This window comes from Ceratosolen solmsi, unplaced genomic scaffold (assembly GCF_000503995.2).
Source record: "Ceratosolen solmsi marchali unplaced genomic scaffold, CerSol_1.0 scaffold13, whole genome shotgun sequence".
Classification (NCBI taxonomy): Eukaryota; Metazoa; Arthropoda; class Insecta; order Hymenoptera; family Agaonidae; genus Ceratosolen; species Ceratosolen solmsi.
The window spans coordinates 2,198,439-2,218,802 of record NW_011948418.1 but is presented as its reverse complement, the minus strand read 5'-3'; positions in this window follow the sequence as shown (position 1 = coordinate 2,218,802).

Sequence of the window (20,364 nt, the reverse complement as noted above, 5' to 3'; positions counted from 1 at the left end):
CTTATCCGACATTTCTCGCCCAATGAAATCACGCTGTGCAGTTCTAATAGTGCAGTCTTTAATGAGAAAATAATACCGACATTATAATTAGTTCTTAAAATTATCATATCAATTGCGCTGCTTCTTTTTCACATATATAATTAAGGTATATCCAACATTGAGTGATCTTGAATTATTTTATATTATGAAATTGTGGCTTCATCGTACTAAATCGTGTTATTTACATAGAGAAAATTCGTGCTTTATGAAATAATAATGATTAATAAATATATATTTTTGCATGATTAGGAAATTATTATTATATTTTGAAAAATAATTAATATTGAAATTGCAATTATGTAGAATTAAATTTGCTTGGAAATCTTTAGAGATTGATATGAATATGCAATATTTCAACGTTGATTGACGAAAAATTATCAAACAAAATTTTTAGAAACTAATTGAAAGGCATTTTTAAAAAAATTATTTTTAAATGTAAGGTATCATATTTCTCCAAGTAAATTTCTCTTTCGTCAACTACATTTCTTTACACCGGCTTTCTCGCTTCACGATATATGAAAAATGATCATTTTCCATGCAAAAACTGAACTACCGTTCATTAATTCTAGTTTATATTTTCAAGCTTTAAACAAATAATATAACAATAACTCTGACATAATATAATGATAATTTTATATTGTAAGGCTGATGATCGAGTAGAATTTTATTCTGACAATATTAATTACTATTATTTACATTTAAAAGATTCTAAATATTCGTCACGTTTTAACAATGAATAAAGACATTGTTTCTCTATTTTCAAGACTTTTTTCCTTTTTTTAATACATTACGAAGCATATTAAAGTTTACCATTGCAAGCTCTTATATGGGAAAATAATTTCGTAATATTCTTATAAATGATGTTGTGAATAGTGCGGCCAATCTTAATTAGTCAAAGATTGCATGTAATCTCACGCCATGCATCGATGAAATTTTGATTTACCATTAGCAGACTAATAAAGAGTGCGAGATGATTTAATTGCAATGCGTGCGGTAACGAATAATTAATTTGATACTGTGTTGGGCAAGTAGGCGTTGGGTTGTTCAGTCGTGATCAACGATGCGATTCACATTGTGATCGTTGTGAGTCATTCTGAACTTCGATGAATATTTGATAACACAATCAATTCGATCGGCACTTGTGATGAAACTCATGCACTCACAGAAAATTTGTCTTTATTCTTTGTTTGATTAATTACGTTAACTGAATTACATTTTATTACAAATTTGCTCGAAGAAAATGATTAGTTTGCCTCATTTGAATGCGTTGAAAGAAATATCAGAATCCATTTATTACGTGAACTTAGCGAACTGCAAGTAGTTCAAGAAGGAAAAGTAATACATATATTTCTTGCTCATTATCATATGATATGAAATGTCGATCCAGGCAATGCTCGGTTACAGGCAAATAAAAAAAAAATTCTTCAAATGCATATGCGTATTTTAATGTAAGTGTATGAAAATATCAAATATTACGTATGGGGAAGTGAAAGTTAATTTATACAACAATATTAAATCATACTAAGAATGGCTAGATATTCTTCTAACAAATTTTCTTAGTTTATTATTAATTTTAATTTTAAAGATGCGAATTTCGTTACTGTCCATAACACCGTAAAATTATCGACAATTCTATATTTCATCAATCAATACTAATTCTAAGAGATTTCTAATAAAATATTCAGTTTCCAAATATTTGAATAATACTAATAAATATCCAACAAATGTCTTGAAATGTTTTTACTACTATTATAATTATTTAGCGGTTTATTTATTATGTATTGGAAAAAAAAAAAAAAAAACACGCATTTACTTTCATTATTTATTCAATATTTTCATATAAATAACGATAAACTTTGTATATAAATTTCGAGAGCAGATTCTTCTGTTCTAAAAATTTATTTCCAGTTTTCTTCGATATAATATGACTTCTGTGACATCTATAGGCAATATTTTGAATTAAGGTGATGAAAAAAAATTAAAAACCACTTAAAACATTGAATAAAATGTAGTTGAAATTATTTCAAAGTATAAAGTATTTTCATAATTATCAAATTAAATATTACACTCAATGATAGTCTCGAATGTACTTTAAAATCATGCAATCTTGAAATATTTATCATTATATTGAAAAGAATCAATTAAACGTTACATTGAGAAAATACACAACCGCAACCGAACATCTCGTTTCTTTAACAATTTTTTATTTCAATTTTCATTTTCATTAAACAATCTTCAAAATAAATGAAATAGTGTAATATAACATTTTATAAGTATAATTTATGAATATATGCTTACATTGTATTTCTAAACATGTCTATATAATAAATTAATAAATACAGTAGCAATAACATATTTTATATTGTATTTTTATTCGTAATATAAAATTGTTCAAATATAAAATATAAAGAAAATAAATTATAAAACTATATATGTAGACAATTTTTATATATATAAGCAAATTTAGAAGAACTTATGCACATCATCGGAATGCTCAACTACAATGTAATAATTTGCAAATGATCTTTGCAATAATAATCATATTTCATTTCATAAGTAGTCATTCTTAATAATTTATATTTTTATGTGACTGCAAATCAACTCAATAATTCAATCGTCAAACTAGTTAAGGAATTAGTTCCGGTTACGGAGCATAAAAATTATAATGCAAGCGGACGACGAATAGGCGGTAGCATTCGATATACCGATAATCATTTCGTTTGCAATCTATAATCAACCTGTTTCCAGAAAGATCTTATTAAATATTTCATTGACTGCGCATAGAATGAAAAATAAAACAAAAAAAAAAAAATACTCAATTGCCAATTTCTTGTCCGTAATCAAGGACATATGTTAGAAGATGCAACCTTGTTCATTTTTTATCGTTATTCGTTTTCCTTGTAACGGTTGCGTCTGTTGGTCATTATTTTGGTAATAAAATGCTTCTTAACGGTTTTTATTCCTAGACAGCACTTGGTTTCCATACGTACCTAAATGTTTATTTCTGTGTTGTGTAACGAACTCTTTTGGTAAGCGGTGGAGAAATTTTTAATTATAGTACAACCCAATTTTCAATACTGATTTTAAATAAAGACAAGGATTTATTGTGAATTTTTTGTTATTATATACATCATTTATGTATAATTATTTCTTAATATATATATATATATATATATATATAGTTAATGTATAATGATGTAATTCTAAATGTGAATTCAAAGTAATATTTAAGAAATTCTCTGTTTCAGCATCGTTTTATTTAATAAATAAGCAAGCGAATAAAGAAGAAAGACAATTGGATTAAATCATTAAATTATATTGTACTATCTATCATACCGATTGTTTATTGTGTCGGATATTTATTAAAACTTGAGAATTTTGATATACTTTATTTATGCAAATAATATTTGATATATATTTGAATAATAAATAATTTAATCGTAAAAACGAAACACGTATACTCTTTGAATAATGCAATGTTGTGACTCTTTGAACACTTTCATAAATTCGGCCATATTATACATATTAAACCCACGCATACGTATACGTACACGCACCCCAAATCGTCCCTACACATGCTTGGAAAAGTATCACACCGATGCAGCCATATACACGAACCTCCGAGTGTACATATGGATTCGTGGATCGCGTCTTTCTAATAATAGAAGTATTACTGAAAATATGGAAGAAAGGCAGAATGAAGAGATCGCGTTGAATTTATTTGTCAATGGGTAATAATATATAAAATAATATTAATGGTCTTATAATAATTGTAACAGTCGTCTTTTAAATCGTATTTAAAAAATTGAAATTTCGATTAATTAAACAGAAAATTGTAATTATTTGATAGGTAGATAAAAATTGTATAAAGCCCAACAAATACACTAATTTCCTTTGTACAGTAAAGAATATTTTATATAATAATAATAGTCATTGGACTCTTGCACATTACCAAGCATATAAAAATTACCGCCAAGTATATTATTAAGAATAGAAAATATAAGTTTTATGTATAATGTTAAAATGTGCATTTGTAGTTTGGTAGCTAGCATATCATTAAAATATTTATATTTTATATAATATTTAATAATTTTATCACACAATATCGGTGATAAACAATATATATTAAGATTTTCCATTTGTAAATTTCTAATTATAAATTTGCACTTCAATATATAATTTTCCATAAATATTATTGACATTAATATCTGTTATATATTTATCATAACAATTTCCTTAAACTGTAATTACTTTATTTTTCATACAATGTCAATTAATTAACATATTTTCCTTTATGAATTGTATACGAAGCAAGAATGTGTTTATCCTACAAACTGCACATTCTATCATAGTAAAAATCAATACAACACAATACTACTCATCACGACTCTTAAAATGAAACTGAAGAAGTCAGTCAGCGTAAGGCAACATAATAAAAAATAAATCTATCAGAATCAAAAGCTGTGATGTTAAAAAAAAAGTCCCCCGTATAAAACTAGATATATAGAGCTCTAAGGAAAAGAAATTAATATCCTTCCTTCTTTCTTTCATTCTCCTATAGATACAAATTGTAAATACTTCGGATATAGGGGTTCAAAAAAAAAAAAAAAAAAAAAAAAAAAAAAAAAAAAAAAAAAAAAAAAATATATATATATATATTATACTCGATGCAGTTTTTGATTAAATATAATAGAGAATTTCTATGAGTCAATGTATTTTTATCATTACAGATAATGTTCACTTTTATTATCATTTACAAATTTTTTTTTTTTTTTTTAACATTACGTCGTAAAATAAAAAAAATAAACATTTTTAAATAAAGATTTTAAACTGAAAAGACTGTATATTAATAGAACAATTTTTGCCTTGAACGTAAGAAACTAAATGGTTTAATTTTCACTTAGTCTAAAGTTATTTCAAATTTATATTCGCCATCAATCTGTTAGCATTCGTGTATAGCTTAATATACAGATGCATGGAGTTTTCTTCGATAATTTTTTGTTAAAATGAGATTTAATGCGGTAAACGACCTTTTCGTACTCGTGGAATGGATGAATTGATATGACAATAACTAGAGAAAATAGGAGGGTTCCGAATTCGTTCTGGAGTTAATATTGGAATATACGACTACGATGGGGTTGTATGGAAAATTACTTTTATGTCCTGATAATCAAATGTAGAAAGTAAAGGCTTTTTAAATCACTAGTCATTCTGATTGAATGCTTTAGTTTTTGCAGTATTTTAATAATTTAATAATATTAACCAATTAATATACTTTGGCAATATTTGAACAAAACTTTTTTTTTCAAGTGTAACATTAATCGCACTTTTCAGCCCGAAGATAAATAATTCTAATTAATACATATAATTAAATTCAATAAATTCATAAGATTTACTATTATTTATAGATTTAAATAAAAAAATTATTCAATTGTTCCACTAAATATTCCATAATTTTATATTTATATTAGTTAGTGAGGAAATGAATAATAAAAATCTATATTATGGAAAGAAATGATTTTTGGTTGCAACAAATTTTTATGCAATTGTAAAGCAATGGCAAGTAATTTTATTTTGTTTTGATAATTTTTGTGCAATATTATCGCAGTGACTCTTCCAAAGCTTTAGCTCGGAGCATACAAAAGGTAAGGGCCGAGTACTAGATTTTGTTAATATAATAGTGCTATTATTACTCGTATCTCCTTCTATCAATTTAATACGAATTGGCTTCGATAAATTATTATGCCTGACATATTATTCATGCGACACACTGATTTATAGTTTAAAAATGTATTTCATGATGTAGTCTATTGGCAACGCGTAGTCTTGCAAATATACGCAATGTAGAAGTTTGATTATGGTGTATTTGTTGTGTAGATAAATGTGTTGATGATTCATTTATATTAATATAATGATGAAAAATCAAAAGTTATGCTTATCGCCAATTCAAAATAGCCATTATTATCAATTATTAATCATGTAATTATGGCACGCCAACCGAATTAAAATTCAAATAATTTCAATGTATTTAAATTTTCTTTTGTATTTGCTCGTTCCATGAACGAAAAGCATGCTCGCATAAACATTGATAATTATGCAGAAATAATCTAGCATCTTATAATTAAGCCTGGGCGAGTAAGGAAAACGCCCACGGGTAAGAGCCGACACCAAAGTAGAAAAGCACATAATAATATACGCCATCCACGATAGGACGGATGATCGATAAGGAAAGAAAAAGCTGAGTTTCCAAGCGCTTCTGCCTTCTCCATCTACCGCTCCTCCTCCTCCATCCCCGTACCTTCTGCCATTGGTAAGTTTCCGTAAGTTACACACTTGCAAAACGATGCACAGACTCTTTGTTAGGGAGACTTTCAGACGCCCGTTTTGTGTTCGCAAACGCATTCGGGAGATTGGGCGGGGGACGATGGCTGATCTGCCTGTCACATATGTACTTTGGTCCTTCTGGATTCTGCGCGGCTTTGTGCGTTGGCAATTGATTGGAAGGGGCGTTATTAAAACGAGTAGCAGCAACAACTGAACAACAATGGAACATCGAGGGATGAATCGAGAGTGGAATGGGATTAATCGAAGTTGATTGCATTACGGTTGAGAGGATTCAAAAAATTTATTCCCTGTTTATTAACTGATTAGCGAAATATGTTTTGCTAAAGCATTATCGTTCGATTCCAGTCTTTAAAGGTTTCGTTTGAAATTCTTGCAAAATTTAAAGCTTTCCCGTTACTTTAAATAAACCTAATACGCTGGAGTCATCAAGTTTTACAATAATTTTAAATATTTCTTAAGATTTAATTATGAATGTAGACTTATGCTAGTGATGGCTGTGAAATGAAAATTTTAAATATACTTTTAAATAGCTATGAATATGTATAATTGTACATAACAAAATATAAATATTAATAATTTGAAATATTTATTTTTAAATTAAAATTTGTTGTTTATTATATTTTTATAGAGAAAGTGTGAAGACATTATTTCAACTATTCTATGGAAATTAATAGTTAAATTAAATATATTTACGTACAAGCATTTCAAAAACTTCAAGCAACTATCGTCTTATGAATATTGGAGACGCAATTTACCTTAAAGAAGCCATTATATATTATGTACAGAATTGCTTACGAAAAAAATATTATTGAGTCAATAATTAATTTTCATGTCGGACGGCAGCTAATTATTTGTATAAATTTGTTAAAAACAATAGTAATAAATTCAAGAGGCGCATGTTTTATATTACATGCAATAAGATTTTTATGAAATAATATTGAGTATTTTATGGATTTATCTACTAAGTATAGAAAACAAAAACTTCATCATTCTAACTTTACATTTATCATTCATATTTATAGTATTGATAGTGAAAGTAGTAAATTTGAATGAAATTCATAAACATTTATTAGAATCTTTATTGGTGCATTATTTATTTTCAAAGACACAATGCTTTTTGCTTATTATAATGATATTCTACTTAAACAATTTTCTTTTAAGTTCTATAATAATTTATAATAATTTATACTAATTAATTTATAATAACTTCCAACATTAAATTTATTTTAAGAATGTGTAATCATACTTCCAATTATTACGAATACGCTCAATACAGTCAATTTCTTGAAATATAAAAATTATAATATTTTACATAATACGACTGACGTATTATTAAGCATCCTTGTGTTAAGAAAATTTTCAATTATTATTTACAAATAACTATCCCCTATTGCTCGAAAATATAATTGAAGCTTTTTAAAGTACGATATTGGAACTAAGAAAGGAGTACATTGTTTGGTGATTTTCTCGAGTCAATGACTAAAACCAGACTAAATCTCAACGAATGAGTCGTCCTCCAGAAAATAATAAGACATTCAGGAACGATTTTAAAAAATTAAACATAAAAATAAAATTAACCCCCCCCCCCCTCTCTCTCTCTCTCTCTCTCTCTCTCTCTAGCTCTCTAGCTCTCTAGCTCTCTTCTTATTCCTTAATTATCTTTTCTTATTTTCAGTTCAAACACTTTGTATACACACGGCTTGTACTCTATTTTTTTTATTAATCACAATAACTTGATTCTCGTTTACATCGTCTAGATATTTTTATTTTGAAAAAATCAGCTTTTTTCATTTACTTTGTTCCTTGTATTTAAAATCCTCATCACCACCACCGAGCCAAATTTAAAGAAAATTAAAGAACAAGACTATAATGCTTTATACAATACACCAATGAATACCAATGATCCCAATCTTGATATTTTTAAAATTATAATAAAAAACAAATCACATTTAATGATGAAATGACTATATAAATATGAATATATAAGAAATTAAATATAAGGTTTGACTATTTCATTCTTTAACTATTATGTCATGAATTACACATATATTAATTAATAACAATTAAATCGTGCAGTAGTTAAAGCCTTGTGAAGGGAAAAGTTTCATTACAACGTTTATAAAAAAAAAAGGCCCAGCTTTAAAAGACAAATAAGTATTTTTTTTTTATTTACTCGTTCAAGTTTTCAGACTAAATTAAAAGCATTGAGTTTAAAAGTATAGTGATTATCAACTATAAATTAATCATACAATGCCATGCGAATAAGAAACAGTCTAAATCTTTTGAAATAATACCTTACTGGTTTTATTGCGTAATCTTTTTTTCATAATGAATGTCTAAATTAATTTCGCAATTTAAATCTTATTAATAATTTTAATTAACTGTGATTATTTTATAAGCTATTTTCGGATTATTTAAAATATTTATTATTGTACGTAGTTCTGTTATATGAAATAAAAGGTTATCTGAAACGAAAAGCCTCGAGATATGTAAGCTAAAATGATGATAATTATCAATTATAATTCAAAACATTTGTTAAATGTAGATATATATTCACTTTTTTTTACAAGGAACCTCCATACTATAAAATAATGTTTTCGATACCATTTACAGTATTGCCGGTAAAAATATTTTTTTAAAGTAATTGAGTCCAATCATCGTGCATTTTATCTGTTTACTCCAACAATTTCATAAAAATTGCACTAAAATACAAATGAAATATATATTTTATAGTTCATTTTATATTATGAAATATATTTTTATAGTGTTGATATGTTTGTTTAAAATATTCTTAAACATTTGTAAATTAATTATAACTACGACGGAGAGCTATATTACTGTTGCATTCTATTAGCATAATTAGTTTAAATAAACAGAAATTACAACTTAGATAAAAGAGATGGATAACAATGAAAATCTCATTGTCCACTTAACATTGTCTTGGATAGTCTCATTCTTAAAATGCTGACGTCACCAGACTTTATCTATTTCACGACAAAGTATCTTACAGAATCATTCTGTCTGGACATATTTTTCTGTTTCAGTTTTCCGCGTCTGCGCATTAAGGTGTACAAACGAGCACAAAGAAGCTCGAGACAACACATTTTGATCGCAGTAAAGAATCTTATGAATCATCACCGAGAGTTTGTCGGCCACTAATCGGAAGTCATACTCGGCAATTGTCACCGGTGAGTCAAGGATTAGCTCAATTTATCGATTAATACGCCATTTTATAGCCTTTCACTTGGGGTAACATCCTATCGAGAAAATCGTACTTTTATTGAAAACAATTTTCTCGCGTTCGCCAAATTTTTCTCTAAATTATATTTAAACATATTTAGATGTCGATTCAATTATTGAGATTTAGATTTGAATTGGGGGAGTAAGATAAGAATGAAGGGAATAAGATATTAACATCAAGATTTTTCGCGATTTAACTATACAAAGATGATGTTTTAAGAATAAACAAGAACGAACGGTTTTAGCAAGTTGATTTTTAATACATTTTTATCAGTAATTTGAAATAGCTGGTCTTTTTAAATATACTTTTTAAATGTATTTTCAGCGCACCAATATCGAATTTAAACTATTTATTTGTATAATTTTTAATTGGCTAATTATTCCAATGGAACATATAAACTGACTGAATAATTAATTAATATGCACGTTTATATGAGCGAAAATTGTTGAATAGTTAAACGCGCATTGCCCGGCTCGAATAATGGAAAACAATGTTTACTATATTTATAATTTAAATACTCTATATAAGCAAACAACGCGAGGAAGTTTTAAATAAAAACGGAGCGCTTGACAAAGTCAATGTTTATTGCAACTAAAAGCGCGAGCTTAACGCGATGACTATTCGTATACGAAGCCACGATCCAAACAAAAACTAAAGGATCACATGCATATGCACTTATACCATCGTCGCGCATATTCCACCTCGTCATATTTACAAAGGATACGCGAGTACATGCGATCAAGCGCCACGTCACACGACAACGGCCCATTCCATGACACCTGATTGTTTGCTTTGGCATTCGTGCAAATCGAGTCGTCGCTTGCTCGTTTTTGTTTTTCTTTGGTCTTTCTTTCTTTCGTTCTTTCTTTCGTTCATTCTTTCATTCTTTGTTTTGTTTTGTTTATTACTTTAGCTACTTGAGTATCGAGCAGGCTAGATCAATGTGCTTTGCGTGTTTATTGTTTTGTTTTTTTAATGATTACCGGTTGAATGAGGTCATTGGTATCGGTGTAGATTGGACCAGCGTGGCGAACTTAGAATTTTTCACGCTAGAGTTCGTTGGCATGATTGGGAATGGTAAAGAGCGACGTTTTTACTACAACTGCTCGTTCTCTTGAAGATAGATAAAGCCATGGGAATTATTATTGTTTAGGATCAAAAATATGAAATTATTTATCTCATAGATGAGAGTAACGTGATTGTGCATGTGTACTACTTGTAATATTAACGTAAAATTTACAAATGACAGGGAATGTATCACCGATATTAATAGCAACACCGGTTAGAGACACGACTTTCCATAAAAGAAAAATCAAGAGATATGTGGCAATATTGAAACAAAAACTACCAAGGAAATTTATCGCGCCTCTTATTATTACTCAAAGACGATTAAAACCGTAAATGAAGTATACTTAAAAATAATAAAATACAATCTTTATTATTTATTATTTAAAATTTGTTTCATTTATTTATTATTTATTATTGCTTTATTATTAGTTTAAATTTCGCATAATCGCGAGGGATCTAGGTAATTATAAACACTAGCCGTTTTAAGATTAATTCATTTTCAAATATAATTGATATTCTTATAGTACCACATATGTACATATACATCGTGTGCTATAAATTGAGATGATATTCTCACAAAATTTATGAAAAAATATATGTAAATCGAGTAAAATATCATGACAAACTTATTTTTAATATAATTTGAATGACAATAAATTTTATTTCACTCGACAAAATATTTTGAATTTAATAATGACATGACTAGAAAATGACGATTTAATATTGAAAAAAAAGAAAAAGTCAGTAATAACGAAATGTATTACTAATTTAGTCGTAATTGGAACTGGGTATGATAGTAGTTACGTTTTATAATATTGTGTTGTATAAAATTGCTAATTCCAAACATTATGTCCGCACCAATCGATGTTGACACGAACGATTTTCCCTTCACGATACATACATCCTACTCGCCAAGAAGACTAAAGTACTAAAGATTAAGTACGAAGACTAAAGACGAAATACATAAAAAAACTTAATTCTTAGTTAATGTAAAAGCAAAGTTTAAGCAATTCTCAGTTAAATAGTTTGAAAAAATATTTGAAAGTGATTAAATCATCTTCGTAATCCGATAAATAAAATTAAAATTTTTTAATCGTATTTTAACTACATTATGATAAATGCAAATAAAAACGCGAGTAGTGACTTCATTATACAAATAATTATTTATTTGTAAATTAATTAAATGAACTTATTCTAATTTTACATTATTAGGAAATCATTAGGAAGAAGAAGTTAAGGAAATTTTTAAAACTTCCACTGCATCGTATCTATGTGTATAGATGTGTATCTATATGTATAGATTGCTACGTGCCGTTGAATTTTAAAAGTTTTATCGATAATTCAATGTTCTCGTAACACAGTCGAGGTAACATACTTTTTTCTTTTTTCTTTTTTTTTTTTATTTTCTTATTATTATTATATTTCACATTGGCCTCAATTTTTCATTTGCCATGAAATTATCATTAAGAACAGTAAAATAAATCAATAAATTGGAGCCGAATTATTTAACGTAGAAATGAAATATATGTGTAAATATGTATATTAAGCTATTGATGACAATGAAAATTCATGAAAATTTTATATATTGACAGCCGTGGATAAATCGTGAACTCGAGCGATCGCAAAAGCGCCGCGGTTGAGCATCGTAACATGCTCCGATCAAATCACTCGGCGCATATTCGAATTTTAACGCAACGACACTGCGACACAATCACTTATAAAAGCTCGACTTCCTTTCTCCTGACAATCGTAATATTCCAAGGCAAATAATTAAAACGGACTGCCAAACTTTTTCTAAGTAACAACATGCGAGGAAGAAGACAATAAGCACTTGGTTGCAGGCCACTCGACGACAGCGCGTCCTTTACCTCTCATTCATACCTCAATAATCTGGACGCTCACGTCCACCGGGGAGACCATAAAACTATACAATGGCAGTCAATTGTAGATTTTAACTTGGCTGATTGAAGCACAACTGCACTCAATTTAACCGACGAAGTGCTAATAAGAAAGAAGCCCCTTGTGCACTTCTTGCAATCGACAGCTCCCAGCGACACAATGTCCTCTCAAACTTGACGGACGGACGTACGCGCATCCCGTTTTAATAATGCAGCCGAGGATCTCGAGAGTCCGGCCGACAGACAGGCCGCCTTCCTCCTTCATTGAGAAATCTATAGCGCAACAACAGTCTCAACCATGCCTATGCCTTATTCGTCTTCCTCGCGCGCGCACGGCATTCGAGCGAGCGGATGAAGCGCACCAGGCAGGCGAGTGCACAATCGACGTGCGCGATCGACTCAGTTTCAAATACGTCCGAGGTGCGCAGTAGAAGAAGATTCATCGTTTAAGCTCGATATTACGAACGGTCATTATTCCGCGATAAAGTACTCGGCTTTTTTTCCCTCTTGGCTAAATGTGCCACCGGGTCACGAGCTGAGACGCAAAAGCAGCATGGGCGGTATGGCATCGATTGCGTCGCGAGCGCCGAGAAAATTATGGACGCTCGCCGTCTCTTTCCTGGAAAGGCCGTTGGGATTTGGCACGACGTATGAAGCTCGAGTTTGCTTGGCCGCGTCGAATGGTGGGTGGTGGTACGCGGTTGGGCTTGTCTTTGCGCCGTTTCTGGAATAAATTGACATTTTGCAAGTAGGCACACGCGAGAACCGGACTTTTGACTTTAAACGAATAGCAATCAATGCTCGCTTAAACAATATAAATAAACGTGCTTGCGTGCTCACGCGCATTGTCGACTAAGAGCAATTTCATTATATTATAAGAATCATTTGATTGCGGAGCATCTATTTTTCTTAATTGCTACACAAATTCTTACATAAGCCGACATTATCAGTCATTTTACTTTATATACATTTAGAAATACGTTAACCCTTATTATCTTACGTAATTACGCAACGTGACAAATTGGTCTTTATAGATGTATATAAAATAACTTTTAAATTAATTTCAAGAACAAAATTAGGTAGTGATTGGTAATTTATAAACTGTAAGCCATTATATCGCGCATAACTAAGGATATTCGAGCCTAATCGTTAATTACAATGAACAATATAATAAAAAGGAAAACAACTACTACCGCTACAATACACACACACACGCACACGAACGCACACTCACACACACACGCGCGCGCACGCGCACACACACACACACACACACACACACACACACACACACACACACATATATATATATATATATATATATAAATCAAACATCATACCAATTAATTATGTGTTTAAAATTACGTAATAATGCATAGATATCAAGGAGTTCCTACCTGCGACAAATTAAAAAATAACAATTATTAATATAAATATTTGTGTACGTATGTGTAAAATCTTATGAATATTCGTTTTTCAATATTTCAACCGTTTAAACTTAAATCTGAAAAAATATGATTGATATTTTAAAATCATTCAAATGAATCCGTGATTAGTTTCTAAGTCGAATAATATAATATTTTATTATTCGTAAAGATTTTTACACTAAGATTAAGACAAGATTAAAATTAAAAACAGATAACTAAGTCGTACATTACAGCGTTTTATAATAGAGATATATAGATTTCAGAAATCTCATATATAAAGTATAAGTTTAATGCAAATGAGAAATATTTTGAATAATAATAATAATTATTATTTTAATTTAGTCTTATTTAAAAACATAAAATATCCTTGTATTTTTATGGGCTTTCTTCCACAATTTCTCAGATTTGAAAAATTGAACAGAAAATTCTTTTCATATTTATTAAAAAATTAACGATTAATTTTAATGCTACGTTTACTTTAATATACAAATATTATATTCTTCGTAATGAACGTAATCTTTCATTATTCATACCAATTTTAAAAGATACTACGACAAAAATATTACATTTAAAATTCTGTATAAATATAAAAAATATGGCTTGAATTGCATTTTGAAGGATGTTATTCAAATAACGTCAGTGTCGAATAGAGACTCATAATAAAACGCGAAGACAAATCGGAAAATTAATAAATGGTAGTGGAATAAAGTTAAGGAAAGCTCGATAATGAAAGATCCCGTGCTTAAAGAGCCTTTGTACGAGAATAGAAATTTAATGTCAACACGAAAAAGGAAAAATTAAGCTGCAAATGCGTTTGCACATTCATTTGTAAACTATTGGAATTAATAAAGAAAGGATTAATTGTATATCAATGGCTGAAATGGGAAGATAAGTAATCCCACATGAAATAAGTGATAACTGAGAATGAAATAATATTTATTTTACGGTTAGGAGCGAGTGTAATGCGCAAGTTAGTTCCTTGCTCCCATTCTCTATCACTTATTCGCAGCTCCATTATGTTTTCGCGAAAAGGCTTTAATTTCGCCAGTAGTAGAATAAAGGAGGACAAAGACCTGACTCTCCCATGCATATGTATACGTGCGCCGTGGCGTGCGTCGTTTGCTCACTCCATGAAAAGAAATGACAGACTGCCCACGTATACCGGCTCTGCCTACGTCGCAAGTCCCTGAAAAATCCTTCTCCCATATTTTATATATTTTTTCTTCTCTTTACATCTTTCTCCACGGCTGCATTAACGCGCGTACTTAACGCGTTAGCTATCATTGTTTTTATAATTATTTAAATTACAATATCTATCTACAGTCGGATGCATTAATATTCAAATGGGACTTTAAATTGCGTATTTAACAGTTCTGAAATAGCAGAACTCGTGGATGATTTGATTTCAAGTGAACTTAAAACCTTCTAGCTTCAACTTTTATTATAAATGACTCGATATTTATCCCTCAAATATTTATTAACACCGCGCGTGAATATATTCCGACATACTTATAAACGCACTATAAATAATTATTAACCTCCATCGAATATCCTATATGTTTTATATTAATTCACATTCCAATGGCAATTGATATATTCCTTATTTTTTCATTATATTAAATATAATCGATATTTAATGTTTAAAATCAACTGAATAATGTACAAATAGAGTGAACGGAATAATCACTTAATATTACAAATGAGAATTGAATAGCACAAAAAAATATTAAGAGACAGTATAATAGCAAAATATATTAAATACTATAAATTATATGTTCACACGTATCTGTATACGTATGAATAAATAAATAAATATATATTGTGAAATAAATAGGTGTGTGTGTGTGTGTGTGCGCGCGAGCGTGTATTTGTGATCTCGAAAGATAAACAATAACAACAACAAAAAAACTAGCTACATCTACGCTAAATATCATATAATCATAATGTTTACAATAATTTAAAGTTTAATTTAATTTAAAATAATTTCAAATTTATATTTACTTCCTTTCCTTTTAATGCGTTTGTCATTGTAACGTTCGTGTATTATTGTGCTGCAAAGTGCAGAAAAGTAAGTTAAACGTCACAAAAGAAGATAAGACGACGACTGCTGTCTCGAGAATCAGTTTGATGAACTGACGGTGTCTGAGAGTCAGGCGCCAGTGTTTCTCTTTCAGTGTTGTTATGCAGTGCTCAGACCATTTTTAAAGAGGTTACAGTCAGTATAAATATAATTATAGTACAACTAACAAAATATGTATAATGATGATAAACAGTGTTTAAAATTGTGTAAATAAATATTGTCAACTGTAAGTGGCGATGATGTATTCACGAATGATCTTACAATCAGTACTTTCAATATATGACGTATTAATATAACATTTGCTAGTCGGAAGAATATTAATTAATTTCACACTAGATAATTAAAGTTTATCGTTAATGAATTTCTTAGATAAAACTTTTAAAAATTAAACAATTAATTAACCACCCACGTAAGAACGTCTAATTTTAACAATATGTTACGTTAAAAATAATCCACTAACTTATTTATGAATATGTAAAACAGGATATAAACACTTTCTATAACTTTAACTTATATATTTAAATTATTAAACTTATACGTAAGATTTATAAAATTATCAGTATTTCATAATATTATTTAATATATTATATTCTTATACATTAGGTATGTATTATATTAAATAATAGCAAATGACTCATCCGCCTTAGGCTTCTTTATAATAGACTTTTGGTATAAGGAAAAATGGTTGGATATATAATTTTTAAACTTTAAAACTATAATTTTTTTTTATCGAAGTTTTTATGATTAATATTTTTCATTTATACGATTCATATGACCGTAGTATAATATTATTTTAGAATTATACAGGTAGGAAACAGTTATAAATGCAAACAATTTGTCATTTTTTAGAAAAATTTAGTCATTTATTGCGTTATTGAAGAATACTTCAGATGTCAATAGTCAAAAGTATGTGTGAGATAAATTTCTTTTCTTTCGTTAATATAGAATTACAAAAGATAAATATCCTATCCCATTAACGACTCTTTCTATTATATTTTTACATTTTACCAATAATTATCTAATTATTAAACAAAATGTTTTTACCCTTTATTTTTCGACTTTATATTCTTTTAAAATACATCAATTATCTTTGTTACATTAAATCTGATATTTTAATCAATTATAATATTAAAATCTTAAATATTCTGGTCTAAAAAACTATTTTACATCAATCATTGTATTTACATATATTATTATTTTATAAAAATATAAAAATCTTTATGCAATTTATCATGTAAAATATATTTACACGCGTTTTATACTTTATTAATAAAAAGTTATTTAAAAATAAAAAGTTGTACACATCCACTAAGAAAATAAGCTTTATGTTTTAATTTACATCTTATTTATTAAAATACATTTAATTTATTTATTCATCTGACAAACCGAATATTCGTTAATTCAGAATTGTATTTAACAAATTTTTTTATGTACAGGCATTTGTTACCGTAATTTGTTCTTGTACCGCGAAACACATCTTCGATAAATGACTCGCAAAGAACATGTTTCAGGTTTTTGTGTCAGTTTTTCTACATAATACGATCATTTAATTTTAAAATACATTTAACATCAGAAAGTAAATACTGCGTATTTCGAATATTCCATATCGAAATATTAAGTATATATAATTTGATAATTAAAGATTAGCAATTATCGAAGAAATTAATTAACACCCTCTTTATGAATAAATATCATGATTTAATTATAATTTATCATAATCTAATTGATCTTATTATTTTAAAATATGATTATATTTATTATCGCTATCGTATTATAAATATTTGAGTATTTTCGATTATATCGATATCATAATATTAATTAAAATCTATAGTCATCAATGAATATCATGAGATAAGAGATTTTAAATATTTTTTCAATTTTTAAAAATTTAGCGTATAAGAAATTGTATGAACTACATTTTCACATAAAATCCTCAAAATGATTTATTTACTTTAAAGATAAAAGAAAATTGTGTCATTTGACAAGTTTGATAATTTAATTATTATAGAAAGAGAATTTACTCAAATAGATGAATATTGTGCTCAGAAAGTTTATAATGCCCTACAGTTATTTATATAATTTTTATAAAATTTAGTAAAATAAAAATAATCTTATAGAAGAGAGACTGTGAAATGAAATTCAACGAGGATTACGTGAAGAGTATTTTCTTTCATTTTATTGCTTCTTAGGTCCAGATACTATAAAGCATTAATTAATCCACACTATAAATTATCGAAGAAAAGCGGTAATAGAAGAGATACTTGGTAAGCTTCATCATAGAGAAAAATTTCAATTTTCTTCGACAGTCATACACTTAATTCTGGATTCTGGTTGCTTAGAAAACAATATCCCCTTCAATTTGCAATTGAATTGACGCTTTTTAAATTTTAGCGTCAATTTTACTAGTAATAAAAATAAATAATACAAAATATTAATAAATTAATTTATTTAAGAAATATTTTCAATCGTGTAATATTTCTTATATGAATATTCAGAAATGCAATGACCAAAATTTTTATCATGATTGAAGCATTTGTTATAATTTATAAAGTAATTTGTATATATATATATATATATATATATATATATATATATATATATATATATATTAGAGAATATAAAGCATGAATAAATACGATATTCCATGGATGAGAAACAAAACTATTTGCTAGTTGAATCTTAGGTATTTATAAAAGAAATATATAAAACATCGCATATTTTATATTATTCCATATATCGAAAGCAATTTTAAAGGTATTTTAATAATTTTCATTCTACATAACAATGTAAAATATTGGCTATTAAAACTTTTTTTTCATTTTATGTTTATTCAGATAATATAAGCAATTTCATTAAACCTATTGTATAAAAATGATATATTATGAAAACAAAAAAAACAGAAACAATTATAGTTACTTAGTTGTATTTTATATTAAGAACCGAAAGAAACTGGAAAATAAACTTTGTGGAGATTTAGTAATAGAAATTGATAAGACGCCATTTAAAGAAAAATTTAGACAATGTATAACAAAGATTGTCCATATGTTTCAATTGAGATAAAAGTCATTGAAGTAAAATTTGTTCGTTAATAAATAAATTAATATTTCATCTATCTGTAGTATTGTTAAAATTATAGAATTGTATAATTCAATATTACAGTCTAATACACTTAATTCAATCACTTATCTTTCTCACGTTTCATCAATTTTCTTTCAATTACGTTTTAATTCTTCTATATTATCTACTTGATCAATACCGTTCAAATGTATTTCTCTTGTGATTTATAAGATTCTTTAAAGTATGGATACCGTGTATAATAATAATAATAATAATAATAATAATAATAATAATAATAATAATAATAATAATAATAATAATAATAATACGGAAAAGGCCAAAATAAGGTAAAGAAATGGAGAAAACAGTTTCCTATCTCGTATACTTCGTCTCTCAATAGCGATAAAACGACGACAGCTTATCTTCCTTTCTTTGGGTCCGTATGGATATTTTTACCACAGTCTAGACAAACATCGTGTCCACATCGACCAAAGAAGTAAATAGAAAAGCTATGTTTACGTGCTTATATCTCTTATAATGGAATCTTTCATTACTTTAAAACAAATTTATATATAAATTGGACTTTATTGCAATCTACCAAAGAGAAATTCCGTCTAAAAAATAAACTATCATTATGATATTCAAAGGTTACTGTTTATATTAAAAATTTAACCACAATATATTATAAACGTTCTCTACTTTCACTTAAGATTTCCTAGATAATTTTAGATTTAGTAAGACATAAAGAAATTTACTTTGAACGTGATCCTTAGGAACGACTGATTTGAGAGGAATATGAACTCAATACATAGATTAATGAAAGGAAATTGTGTAATAACGTTTACGTAGATTCAATTGTATAATTTTATGTTTTGCAATACTTGTTATACACGACTAATAAGATAAAATATTTATCTTTTAATTTAAACATAATATTTTCGAAAAGTTAACAATCTATTGTAATATAAATGCTTCGCGACATATGATATATTCTCATAGACAAAGTATATATTAATTCAAATAAATGCTGATTATGATTCGAAAATAGGTATGTGTTAAATGCTCGATGAAAATAAAAGACAAATGCAATATTTAATTTATGAGACCTTAGCAAGGGATAAAGACAATTGAATTAATATTATGCGCCCTGCCGTTATTCAATCGTTAACGATTCAAATATCCAGTCTCAAATCTTGTTTTTCTCTCCAT